Raw genomic sequence first — 13,322 nt, 5'->3', positions numbered from 1 at the left:
AAGGTGCCGCGTATTTACTCGAGTATTCAACCCACCTTTTCTTTAGTCCTTGAAAAAAAAAAAGAGAAAAAACTTTTTTTAGTGTATCTGTTCATTTTATTTTGGTTATGATAGCCAGTGTCATTGACGATCGAAACAAGTTTAAATCAAGCCATTCATATTACAAAATAACAATGCAATAAAAGTCAAAACATAGTTTCACCACCATGCTAAACAGTTGCAAGCAGCGCTAGCGCGAACGACTTCAATCAAAATTTGAATGTCAACCTTTTGCGACAAAGCGCCCTCTGTCAAATACAGGACTAACCTCACTGCTGATAGCATGGCCTTCGAGATGGCGGGCGCGCAGCGGGTTTCTCTCTGGCCGTCCCAATCGCCCGGAGAGATCATGTTTCCAGAGCTGGGCGTGGCCCGCTCTTTTCTCCGCACCGCGGCGCTCCTTCATATGGTCGAAAAGCAGCAGCGCTGTTGGTGAAGCTTGCATGTGGCCAGAAAAAAAAAATGGTTTTATGCTTTTATATAACTTCACACTCATTTGGGAATGTTGTGCTGAAGTATACGAGAGGCAAAGTCAATGCTTGGGCGTAAATATTCCCAAATGGGCTTTTTTGCTGTATATTCACACTGCTCATATTAGAGCACCTATAATTGCGATGCCTTTGCAAGAGATCCGCTTATGCTAGAAACTTACGGTACTTCGAAGTTTGTAGCCTGTAGTATGGAGGTCAATGGCGAAGAAAAAAAAATGACAGCCCAATCAACAAGCAAAGTCAGAAGAGTGCCGTGTTTTACGCTCACAGGTTACACTCGTTTAAAATGGTGGCTTTTTCTTTCATGGCACTAGCGCTGCTTTTCATTGTAATGCCGTTTCAAGAATCCTCCCGTCTAACCGCAGAAGCAGGATACAGGGAGGAGGGTGCAGGCGGTCGCCATGCGTCTAGATGGAACGTCACTTGTTCTGTGACGCCCACAGGCTGGTTACAGGCACGTTTTGGTCATTTATGGTCGCCCATTCGCACCGCGAATTTTTCGGTGTTCATAAATGTTCAGCAATGTAAGAATGAACATCTAAATGTTATGTTTGTCCAAGAAGTACGCAACACACATTCAGAGTTTGATGTACCTGGTATGAAGCACTGTGGTGTTACATAGCAGTGACAGTTTGCACTTTTTAAAGGCAAAGCTCTTGAGGCCGTATGTATGTATGTATGTATGTATGTATGTATGTATGTATGTATGTATGTAGCCACCTCTAGTTTAGTTTATGAGTAGCTCAGTAGATGGCATTGTGTGTCGAGGCTGAAATCAGTTTCCGGAAGAAAAAAATGACAGCATATCTATGGAGTGAACGATGATGAGTGGAGCGAAGCGTCCGTCCATGTGTCTATCCATACGGACAGACGGAAGCATGCACAGAGAGACAAATGGACAGGCTCACGGACAGAAGAACGAACGGATAGAGACATAGACGGACGCTTCGCCCCATTCATCATTATTCACTTCTTGGACATGCTGTGATATTTTTTCTTTAGTAGCCTACCTCTGCGATTATGCCGTTATGCTACTTCTGCGACCCTTTGATTTGGATAAGTACAGTGAATGAACACAACACTGATATTGCCAAACATAATCAAAATTCAGATGACGAAAAAGGAGACGATGACAGCTCGGGTCCTTTCATTGTCGAAGACATGGGAAGTGAATGTAGATCGGTTTATCAAAGCCTTTATTCCGGCAAAATCACTCCTCACCGATCTTACTTCAATGACATGACTAGGGCACTCAGTTATCTAGAGCGTAACTGCGCTTCCATTGATGACCTAATAAATATCTGTTCGCGTATAATAGTAAAATATTAGTCAGGATACGAGAACAATACGATTCAACGACCATAATTAGCCTAGCTTCCCTCTGTACAAATCTCCAGAAAGGAGGAGCTAGAATGCCTCTATGTTTTTCAAATTTAGGTAATTAGCTTTGAGACAAAACAGACTGTAATAAGAAAAAAATAGTGATACTACTACAGATGAATTGATACCTTCTTACAATTACTTATAAGGAAAATACAGCAGTTTACATGCTTTTCTTTATCAGTTGAACCAAAATAAATTCAGTAACAGAAAAAAATACTTTCCTTCAGTTCAGCCAGAATGTCCTGGCGGGTATTCTTGCTCATAGGTCCAAAAAAGAAAACATGCATATGCTGGAATCCCGTGCGCTCTGCTGCATGCCATGGTCGCAGCCGCTGCCAGCACCCTCACTCAATGCGCCCTCTCGCGGCAGCTGGGTGCGAGGCGATACTCATTTGTTTTGCTGGAGAGCACGGCGATTGGGACGGCCGGAGAGAAACATGTCACGCAGCCGCCATTTCGGAAGCCATGCTGATAGCGCCACGCAAGCACAGCGGCACTAAAACAAACAAAAAGAAGGCGGGTGGCCTCCGAAATGGCGGGCACGCGGCATAGAAACACGTCGCGCGACCGTCATATCGGAGGCCATGCGAAGCGCAACCGTACCCACCGTGCTGACGGTGCATTGTGCACCCGCAACTTCTGCCACAACGTTTGTGTGCCACCATCCAACGCTGCGTTTTTGTTGTCAGGTATATCCTTCTGAACTTTTTTCGGACAGCTGCTGCGCAGGGTGCGTTCGGCCGATACGCTAGCTATATGGCTGGTTACAAACAGCATACACTGGAGCATTGGAACCAAGCGGCAGGACGACACTTCGGCGTCGATCCGTACACTTTGTTACGAGAGGAAACAAAAAAAGAGCTTTGGGCTACAAAAAATATTTGTCATGCATTTCACGAGCCAAAACAAGCAAAGCCGTCATGAGAAATGTTCGCTGTTATAACTCTCCGTGACTTTTTTCTCATGCGTAATGAACCCTTCCCCCAAGTTAGTGCCAACTTTATTTAAAAGAAGGTGGGTTCATTACGTGTTTAATTGCAGTAGCTTCATCTGTACTGCGTTGTACAGTCAAAACCCGTAATAACGAAACCCCGCAAGTACGAAATCCCCGCGACAACGAAATATTTCCGGATCCCCGGCGAACGTTCATAGAAGCCCATGTATTGCGTATCTCGCGGCAAAAAAATGTTTTTGGGCAGCGATCCCGCATTAAAGAATTTTTTACCACGGTGTGGGCCTTATTTGACCCTCCCGCCAAAGGTTAACTGTCGAAAATATGCTCATATGCAGGTTATGCGCACTCAAAATTTGTAAACGTCTGCTTTTGCCGCGCTAGCGTGGGTACCGCCATTTTTGTTTACTTAAGGGGCGACGTGGCTTTGGCATCGCAAAAAATGGCAGAAAAATTGATTTCTTGAAAATCAACTTTTCAGTTTCTAGAACCCTTTTTCTATCTGATTCCAAAATATCTACACTGAAAACCGCGCAGAAGTGCTTCGGAAAATTCATTTCACACACCTAGGTAGCGAAACTTTTTCTGGAAATCGCGAGAAAACAGCGATTTTCAAAAAATTATGGCTTCGCGAAGGCGGGGCCGGGAGCTGGCTTCTTGGGCTCATCGGAAAGAGCATTTATCCGTGTTTAACTTTCCCGCCTCAGCTGGCTCCTCCCTTTAAAAGCAAGCGCACAAAAAGCAAATGTTTTAAAGTTGTTTCGAGGCCCTTGATTGGCTGTGGCCGCCATGTTGCCTCAGCTCGCCTTGCCATTGGCGCGATGCTCGCTCCGGAAGGTCGTCGTCTTCTGCTTGTGTGTCGCAAGGACATGGCTCCGGAAAATTGCTACATCGTGACGTGTTCACGGCTGGATGATCACTTAAGATATAATTATGTTTTAGTTGGGAGCAATAGGCGGATGTGCGATAAGGTCACTACGAGCGCGGCGCGTCATCGGAGTCGTCTCTAGCCCTCACTCCGCCGACAGCGATACTGCGGGCAGGAACGACGCACTAGCGCACTCTTGGCGACGTGCTTCGTCGCAAGCAACGAAGCTGTAAGCGGCGGCATGATCAGATTACTACCAGTAGCCGCACCAGATGCATAATCAGATTACTACGAGCGGGTGCGCGGTCTACGAGCGCGGCGCATCATCGGAGTCGGCCTTAGCCCTAACTTCGCTGACAGCGAGACTGCGGGCAGGAACAACGCGCTAGTGCATCCGAAACAACCCGCGGGTTGTTTTGGATGCGCTGGACACCCTTCGTTCCTTCGGCACACATGTCGACGACGTAGCCATGGACCACTTTTTCCAGTGCGAAGGCAGAGCTCTGAAGTTGTTGCATGGCAAGGGGTGGCAAAGTAAGTTGACCGACTTCTGGCAATAAATTTTTGTTCTGCTGGCCGTATCACTGTTCTTATGTCTCATACTCGGGGCAACGAAATTCTTGCAAAAACGAAATTTTTCGGTTTTCCTGGTGTTTTCGTTATTGGGCGTTTCGACTGTATATGGATAGTACTCCTGCTGCAACTCCAGGAAGTTTTTCTAAATTTGTATATTTCAATTGTATGCAATAGACGCTAAACGTTTGTTTGGTATGTTTCAAGAAGCACAAGCATCTCACAAGTATGTGTTGCTTTTGAGGAAAAAACTTTCGAAACACATTGTCAGGGTTTATTATATAATATACTTCATATCTACACCAGAAAGACCATGTGAATATCTTATGAAACCATGGAACCAATTTCTTTTTTTCAAAAACTTGGTGCAGATAGGGAGAGACAGAATGGTAGGTAAATCTCTGGATTTAGTCAGATGATATTGGTGAAAAACTGCCTCACTAAGATGCGACGAGACAATAAAAAGAGAGAGGCACAGCCAGCTTTGTACATACCTATGAACTAACAATAATGCTATCAGTGATTTTGATCTGTCAACGTCCAACACATTCAGCTATCGCTGCAGCAAGAGCTACTGCGTACAGAAATCAGGTTTATGTACTTACTCCAATGAATTGCTCAACCTCCGTATGAAAAATGTTTTTTAGAACATTTTTGCCATTTCAAGAGTTTCTTTTGTAACCAGCTGAAAGCTGAATCATTGAAGTTGATAAATATCTGGCAGTGGTGGGAAACCTGCACCGATTCCGCCAACCTGCGTCAACGGGAATTTACTGCGCCATACTGCTTTAAAAGGGTATTTTTTGTCTAATTTGCATCATTGCTGCACCACAATCTGGTTTTGGAACTAAAAGTAATAATAACAGCACTCATCCTGAGCGGATATCACGTGATGGTCGCCACCTTGTACACTTGCACTGCTGCAAAAGCACGAAATAGGCTGATCAATTATATCCACTTCCTCGCGATTGCTGCGGTACCTTTTTTGGCAACCATTGGCAAAGAACGAAGGTGATGTGCCGACTACCGAAAAGTGTACCAGTATGACGTATCGACACCAAAAAGCTTACGTGTTTGTTGTAGCATTGCTTCAAACCTTACTGCACGCTTTGAATAGCTGGTGACTACCTGAGAGTGCTGAGGCGCCGATTGCTGTCGCTTAAATCGTTTCGCGGGGTTGTGTTCAGCGGGCATTGCTTTTCAGAAACGAAACAGCGCTTTGTCGTAAAGTTGAGCATTGCCAATCGCGGGCACCGTGAGACAGCAAGCATATACGCATTTTTCATGAGGCGACAGCCCAAAATGCACCTCCTTCCACCGCCAGGACCGCTAGAGCATCGCATGTTCTAGCGGAAAGCCTGTTGCGTAAACGAACAGGTGTGGGATAACATAGCTTTAATGTTTCCGCACTGAAGGTTCTACAACAACTGCCTCCTGAATCAGGGCACACACACAGTTTTCTTGCTTCTTTCGGGCAAGAATGTTCTTATCGCCGGCGCCCGTGTTTGGAGGCATCGCCACGACGCGTAGGCGCAGACTGTTTCGCCGCACCACCCCCCCCACGCAGATAGGAGCTGTCAGGGTTGAAAAGGTTTGGGGACCCGCACCTGGCGTCCAAAGCGGATGGTGTAAGGTGCGGGCCTAGGCGTTGCGGGCTGTTGTCGGTGAATTATGGGAGGCGTGCGGGGGTTGGTAGGCTCCTGGGAAAGGATGTATGATGGCTTTAGACGGTCGATGGAAACACGTACATTCTTTCCACTGATTCGCAGGGTGAATGTTTTGTCGACGCGACAGATGACTTTGTAAGGTCCAGAGTAAGGCGGCTAGAAAGGTGCGCGTACGGTGTCGTCGCCAAGGAAGGCATGCGAGCATGTTGCCAGGTCCTTAAACACGAACGGGGTCGGCTTGGTGTGGCGAGCCACTGGTGAGGGGCGCAGCGTGCCCATTGTGTGACAAAGTCAAGCGATGAAGCCTGCAGGGTCCGAACTGGTTACATCAGAAGTCGGAGCGGAGAAGAGTTCTCCAAGTAGGCGAAGCGGCTCCCCATAGACCAGTTCCACGGGCGTGGCTTGAATGTCTGGCTTTAAAGTTTCGCGCAGACCAAGAGCGACGGTGGGGAGAGCTTCGAGCCAGGTTGAGTGAGGGTGGCTCATGATGGCTGTCTTGAACTGCCGGTGAAATCGTTCAATCATCCCATTGGCGCAAGGGTGGTAGCTAGTTGTCCATGAAAGCTCGAACCCGGTAGAGAGCCCGAGGAGCCTGAAGAGTTGAGACTCGAATTGCCTTTCTTGATCGGTTGTGACTCGACGAAGAGTGCCGAAGCGTGGAACCCAGCTGGAGAAGAAGGCTGATGCGACGTCTTCTGCGGTGCTCCTTTCGAGCGGCTACACCTCGGGCTAACGATTGTAGCGATCGATAGCCGTGAGGCAGTAGCGGTAAGGGCCGGCTGGTGGGAGGGGGCCAGTGATGTCGATGTGGACGTGCTGGAACCGTTCCGTCGGGAGGGGAATTCTCCGAGTGACGACGTGACGTGCCGGGTGATTTTGGCACGCTGACATTGAATGCATGTGCGTGCCCAGGTGTGGCAGTCCCGTTGCATTGAGAGCCACGCGTACCGGTCAGTCACGAGGCGTGTAGAACCTCGAATGCCAGGATGACTAAGGTTGTGTAACTGGTTGAAGAGGCTTTGACGATGCAAAGAAGGGACGTATGGTCTCACTCGTCCTGTTAATATGTCACAGTAGAGAGCGTCTGTTGACCCAGGGATGGTAACTTTTTGAAGTTGAAGGGAAGAGCCATCCTCGAGGAGCTGCTGCAGTTCGGTGTCCATTTTCTGAGCTTCGGCGAGGGCATCGGTTGTAACGTTTGGTAGCTCGACAGCCGAGACACGAGAGAGTGCGTCGGCGACCACGTTTTCCTTTCCGGTGATGTGGTGGATATCTGTGGTGAATTGAGCAATGAAGGACAGCTGGTTCTGCTGGACCAGTGGAAGTTTTTCGCGGCATTGGGAGAAGGCGCAAGTGATAGGTTTATGGTCGGTGTATATGGTGCAGTGCTGTGCCTCGAGGATGTGGCGAAAGTGTTGGATTGCTTCGTAGATGGCAAGGAGCTCTCTGTGTAGGCTGACCAGGTCGTCTCTGCAGGGGGCGAGGTTGCATCGCCGATGCTGCCGGAAGATGGGGGCGGCTACGGGGAAGAGAGTTTCTTCGAGAACGCCAAGGGGCGCCAGTTGTTGCCCACACGCTGCATGAGAGAGGCTCCGACGGCAGTGAAAAGACCCGGGGGCGCCTCTGGCTTGGGATGGGAAAGCAGTGTAGCGTTGCAGAGGGCAGTTTTGCGGTCTTTGAACGCTTGTGTTAAGGCTGGGGTCCAAGTCACGGGATGGTTGCCGCGTTGGCCGGCCAAAGCATCATGGAGAGGGGCCTGATATGTGGCCGCTTTAGGCACGAAGCGCCTGTAAAAGTTGAACATGTCCAGGAAACGGCGGAGGTCTTTCGCTGTGGCAGGCAGTGCGTAATTTTGAAGGGCCAGAATGTGGTCAGGCAAGGGCCTAGTTCCTTCTGAAGAGATTTCATGGCTACGGAACATGACGACGGGGGCGCCGAGCATGCTCTTCTGAACGTTTATGAGTAAGCCATGTTCGTCAAGACGCTGGAACAGTAGACGAAGGTGTTGGCGATGTTCTGTTTCGTTGCAGGAGAAGATCAAGATGTTGTCTAGGTAGACGAAACAGAAGTCCAGGCCGCGGACGGCGTCGTCGATGAAGCATTGAAAGGTTGGCCCCGCGTTGCAGAGACCAAAACTCATGAAAGGGAATTCGAATAGGCCGAGAGGCGTGATAATTGTGGTCTTCGGGACGTCATCCGGGTTTACAGGAATTTGTGTGTAGGCCTTTACGAGGTCCACAACTCAGAAGATAGTGCTGCCGTCTAAGCGGTGAGCAAAGTCCTGTATATGACGGACGGGGTACCAGTCGGGGACGGTGTGGGCGTTGAGGGCGTGATGATCTCCGCAGGGGCGCCAGCCATTGGTCTTCTTTGGTACCAGATGAAGAGGTGAGGCATAAGGTTCCTCCGAGGGGCAGGCAGTACCTTTGCGGAGCATGGCTTCGAATTCGGCCTGTGCGATTCGTAGGCGGTCCGGGGCTAGCCGACGGGCACGGCATTCGTACTACATTCGTACTACTCCCGACCGGGGGGCCGGGAGTAGTACGAATGTGGTGCACAGTTCATTTCATTTTATTTATTTACTCTCAAGGCACTGGGCATTACAGAGAGGAGTGGGACATCAAATATCAATAAGAAGTAGAACAAAACAGCAGGATTAGAATAAATTATAATGCACTTTCAAAAATGATTTATTTGAATGCGTTGGCATCTGCGATTGAAGCGATCGATGCGGGAGGGTGGTTCCAGTCAGTACATGTTCTAGAGATGAAAGAGTTGAAGTGCTGGTTCGTATAGCAGAAGGGAACCCCAACCTTGTATTGATGGTCATTGCGTGCTGATATGTAGGCTGGTGGAAAAAACAGTGAACCATAGAGGGTTCTGTTAGTGTGATAGATCTTATGAAAGAGACAGAGACGTGAATTTTTGCGTCGTATTGAGAGGTTATACAAATTTAGTTGAGCCTTCATTAATGTGACACTTGCAGTTAGAAAGTAATTGGACAATATGAAACGTGCTGAGCGATTCTGAATGGATTCAATGTTGTCTATGAGCATGTGAATATGAGGATCCCAGATAGACAACGCATATTCGAGTTTTGGCCGCACTAATGATTTATACAGGAGAAGGTTTAGGTTAATTGGAGCAAGGGAAAAATTTCAACGTAAATAGCCAAGAGTTCGATTAGCGTTGCATGTTATGTAGTCAACATGAGCCTGCCATGACAGGTTGTTAGAAATGTTAACACCGAGGTACTTGTAAGAAGAAACGTTGTTTAGGGGGGTGTTATTAAGTAGGTACGAGGGGGACGCAACTTTCGAAGGGTTACGAGCTATCCTCATTGATTTGCATTTATTTGTGTTAAGTTTCATTAGCCAATTATTACACCACGAAGAAATATTGTCTAGGTCATATTGCAGGGTGTCAGGGTCGTTAGAGGTCAAAATTTCACGGTAAATAACACAATCGTCAGCAAATAACCTAATGGAGAAGGAAATGTTATGAGGCAAATCATTAATATATATTAAAAAAAGTAAGGGACCCAAAACAGAGCCTTGAGGCACACCTGAGATTACGGCAGTAGGAGGAGAGTTACATTCATTAGCAGTCACAAATTGCTCGCGGTTACATAAGAAGCACTAGATTCATTTTAAGATGTGTGGGTCAAGATTTTGTTTACTTAATTTTAAATGTAGTGTTTCGTGACAAACTGTGTCAAATGGTTTAGAAAAGTCGATAAATACACAACTAATAAAAGTACCACGATCAATAGCAGAGAACAAATCATTAGTAAAGCATAAGAGCTGAGTTTCACACGAGTAACTTTTTCTAAAACCATGTTGAAAGTTAGTAAAAAAAGAATTATTCTCAAAAAAGTTGACTAAGTTGCAGTAAATGACATGTTCTAATAGCTTACATGGCACACTAGTTAGTAAGATGGGTCTATAATTGTGGGGATCGTTGGTGTTACCTGACTTGTGAAGAGGAACCACCTTCCTCACTTTCCAGTCGTTTGGCAGGGTACTGGATTCCAAAGACTGTGAAAAAATTCTGCACAGTACTAAGGACGAAAACAATGCGGTGTTTTTGAAAAACTTGGCGTTAATTTAGTCATCTCCGGGGGAAGAAGAAGGCTTGAGACTTTCAATTAATGTCCTTATGCCCTCCCAATCAAGGCGTACTGGCTCCATTAGATCGTTGTTGTGAGTAGACAAGTTAGGAACAGTGGTAGGCCCCCCGTTTACAAATGAAGATGCGAATACACTGTTAAGAGCTAGGCAACAATTTTCTCTTGGAATAAATGATTCGCTCCCTGAAACTAGGTCGATTTGTTTTTTGTTATTTCCACCAATTATCTGCCAAAATCTACGAGGGTTAGTTACTAACAAAGAAGGCAACGTTTGTTCAAAATATGAGCGCTTGGCAAGTGAGAGTGTACATGCGTACTCGTCGGCTATACTACGATAATAATTCCATCTTTTGATGTTGCCCGAGAGCTTTGCACTTCAAAAGATGCGCTTCTTTTTATTAATTAGCCACCTTAAAGTAGGCATGAACCAAGCAGACCGATTGTTATCGATTATTTTACGGCGCGGTATGAAGCGGTCGGTAAGTTCTTCGATTTTAGCTCTAAAACGTAGCCAGTTTTCATTTACCGAGTGAAAAATTTCTGTGAAAATGTCTCCAGTTCAGCATTAATTAACGTGTAGTCAGCTCTCCTGTAATCTCTGACTATTTTTGTAGTTTTACTGATTTTTGACGGCGTGTTCGGTACGAGAAAGTGAATGGCAGAGTGATCGCTGAGACCTGGCACGACTGACAGAAACTGGATGAGATCAGGGTTATTTGTGAACACCAGGTCCAATATGGTAGAACTAGTAGACGTGATACGGGTTGGGTAGTTAACCAACTGGCTAAGGTAACCAACTGGCTACTGGCTCTAAGCATGTATTAATAAAAGAGGTGGATTCGGAATTACTGGAGCCAGGTAAGGTACAAGGCAAATTCCAATGGATGTCGGGGAAATTAAAATCGTCTAAAAGAATAATATGCAAGGTGGGAAACCGAACATGAAGCATGTTAAGGGCATCGTACAACTCTGAAGAAAAACCAGCAGGTACATTAGGAGGTCGATAGCACGCAGAAACGAGAGCGTCTTTATTGTGTAGGCAAACACTAACGCACACTAGTTCTAGAGGGCAAACGAGAGCTACGTGCGATGAAACCAGATCGTCTGCAACAGCTATGAGGACACCGCCTCCGGAACGCGATCCACGATCGCATCGATAAAACTTGTATTTTTTTTTTCACAATTTAGAATTTCGGAGCTGTCCACTTCCGCGGAAAGCCAAAAGCCACGTCTCTGTCAATACGACGACGTCTGCAAGACAGGTGTCAATCAGAGATGACAGGGCGTCTCGCTTGCCCATTACACTTCTTACATTACTAAGCAGAAAGGAACAATTGTGTTTGACAGTACCACGTCGTGGATTTGTTTTTTGCTACGAAGGCGCTTTGACAGACGAGCTAGGAGGACTTAGGCTAGTGTCGTTTTTTTTTTTGTTATCGTCAACTGGAACAACAGACAAGACACGATCAGTGACTGTGCAGTACACATAACTGTTCTTGTTAATAACAACCTTGTATTTTAGTGAATACTTTTGACCGCTGGCTTTACCGAAATCAGTTTTTTCCTGGCTGTCCGTGTGGCTTTACAGAAATCTTTGTTAATGTTAATGTTCGTACCGCACAACTTTGCTTTTTGGGAGAAGATGTTATCCATAACTTAGAATGACGCAAACCGTACGACAACAGGGCGGCACTTGTTTGTTACAAATGCTCCTAGTCTGTGGGCTCGAGATGTCGCGTCGTCTGAAAGCTGCATCTCGAAAGAACTTGAAAGAATTGCCCTAACCTTTGCTTCTGTGTCTGACCATGTTTCGGCTGCAGCATCAGTAATTCAGTGGAAGATTAAGTTGTCTCGTCGCGATCGGTCTTCGTAATCGTCAAGTCGGGCGCGAAGAGTAGCATTCTCATTACGAACCGCTGACGCAATCCAAACAGAACAATTCGAACACGATCCCTCAGATACGTTTTCCAAAGCGTTCACCTTTTCTTCAAGGTTTGCCAAATCCGTTGTAAGGTCGGACACTTTGTTGTCAAGAAGCTTTTGGTTATTTTTGGCTATTTTAATGGATGCTAGAAGATTGTCGTGCCGCTCATCGAGGTGCTCAGTTAGGCGACCTATAGCTAATAGGACTGCATTATCCTGTACTTTGGGGTCTGGCTTTGGGGGACCAGGATTCAATTCAACGTCACCTCCTAACAAAAGCAATTTCACAACATGAACACATTCACCAGCAGTAACTATTAAAACGTGTGGGCATGGGAATAGCAGCAAACATACGTTATTACATCTCCTACAGTGAATAGAACTACAACCAACCTGGGTGAAAAGACAGAAGTGGTTTTTAGCGACCATTGTGTCTGCTGCCATCCCATGCCCACTGAACGGGTGATGCTTCGAGGATGAGCTTATGTAGTCCACCGTTGTCGCTGTCGATGTCGTTGCGGCCTTCCTCAAACGCTCTGGTGTCGCATCACACAGTAGGTGAAAGGGTCCCAGGAAATCAGCGCCGATATCGCTGCAAGCCTCCGGAAGAGGGCACGTGCCAGACCTGGGTTTATGTGCGGCACAATCCACGCAGACAGTGATGCACGTTCCGATGACAAGAGCCAACTGGGTGAAAAGACAGAAGTGGTTTTTAGCGACCATTGTCGCTGCTGCCATCCCATGCCCACTGAGTGGCGCACCTCTCGCAGATGCCTGCTAGGTCGAGTCAGGTCGGGAAATTCTGCGAGGATGTCTTGGTATGGCAACTGGTTCCCAATGGTGAGTGTCTTGACGTTAGGCTGTTGGTTAGTCGCACGTTGGCCCGGCATGGAGAGGCCTGTTGTAGGGTCGATAAGTCGGTCATATCGGCAGTCAGGTAGAAAATTGTAGTACGCCAAGAAGTCAGCTCTGCGACATCGACGATGACGAAATTATCTCGACACAGATTTTTGAAGTTGATGTTAAGGCGGAGCGAGCCATAGATCTTGATGGTCGAATGGTTCGCCGCGCTGAGCTCAAAGGACGTGCAAGGACGCTTGTCACGCAGGAAGGTTCGAGGAAAGCAACAGATGTCGGAGCCACAGACGACGAGAAACCGCCGCTTTGTCACTTGGTCAATGACAAATATGCGGCGACCTCTAAGGTGGCAGCTCGCGGCCGTCTCTATGGGCTGCCGTTGAAGTATCCCTGACGCCCAGCTGAGCAAAGTGGTTGACATTTCCGGGCTTTGTCCCCG

General features: G+C 47.0%; 1 protein-coding gene across 9 annotated transcripts in view; it reads left to right on the top strand.

Moving 5' to 3' along the window:
* Positions 1 to 13,322, top strand: part of Hel89B (histone acetyltransferase 1) — a 913,881-nt gene that overhangs the window by 708,324 nt on the left and 192,235 nt on the right. The gene's annotated exons all lie outside the window — the stretch shown is intronic.

The sequence above is a fragment of the Rhipicephalus microplus genome, unplaced genomic scaffold, assembly GCF_043290135.1.
Source record: "Rhipicephalus microplus isolate Deutch F79 unplaced genomic scaffold, USDA_Rmic scaffold_16, whole genome shotgun sequence".
Taxonomy (NCBI): Eukaryota; Metazoa; Arthropoda; class Arachnida; order Ixodida; family Ixodidae; genus Rhipicephalus; species Rhipicephalus microplus.
This window is presented reverse-complemented; position numbering and strand designations above follow the sequence as displayed.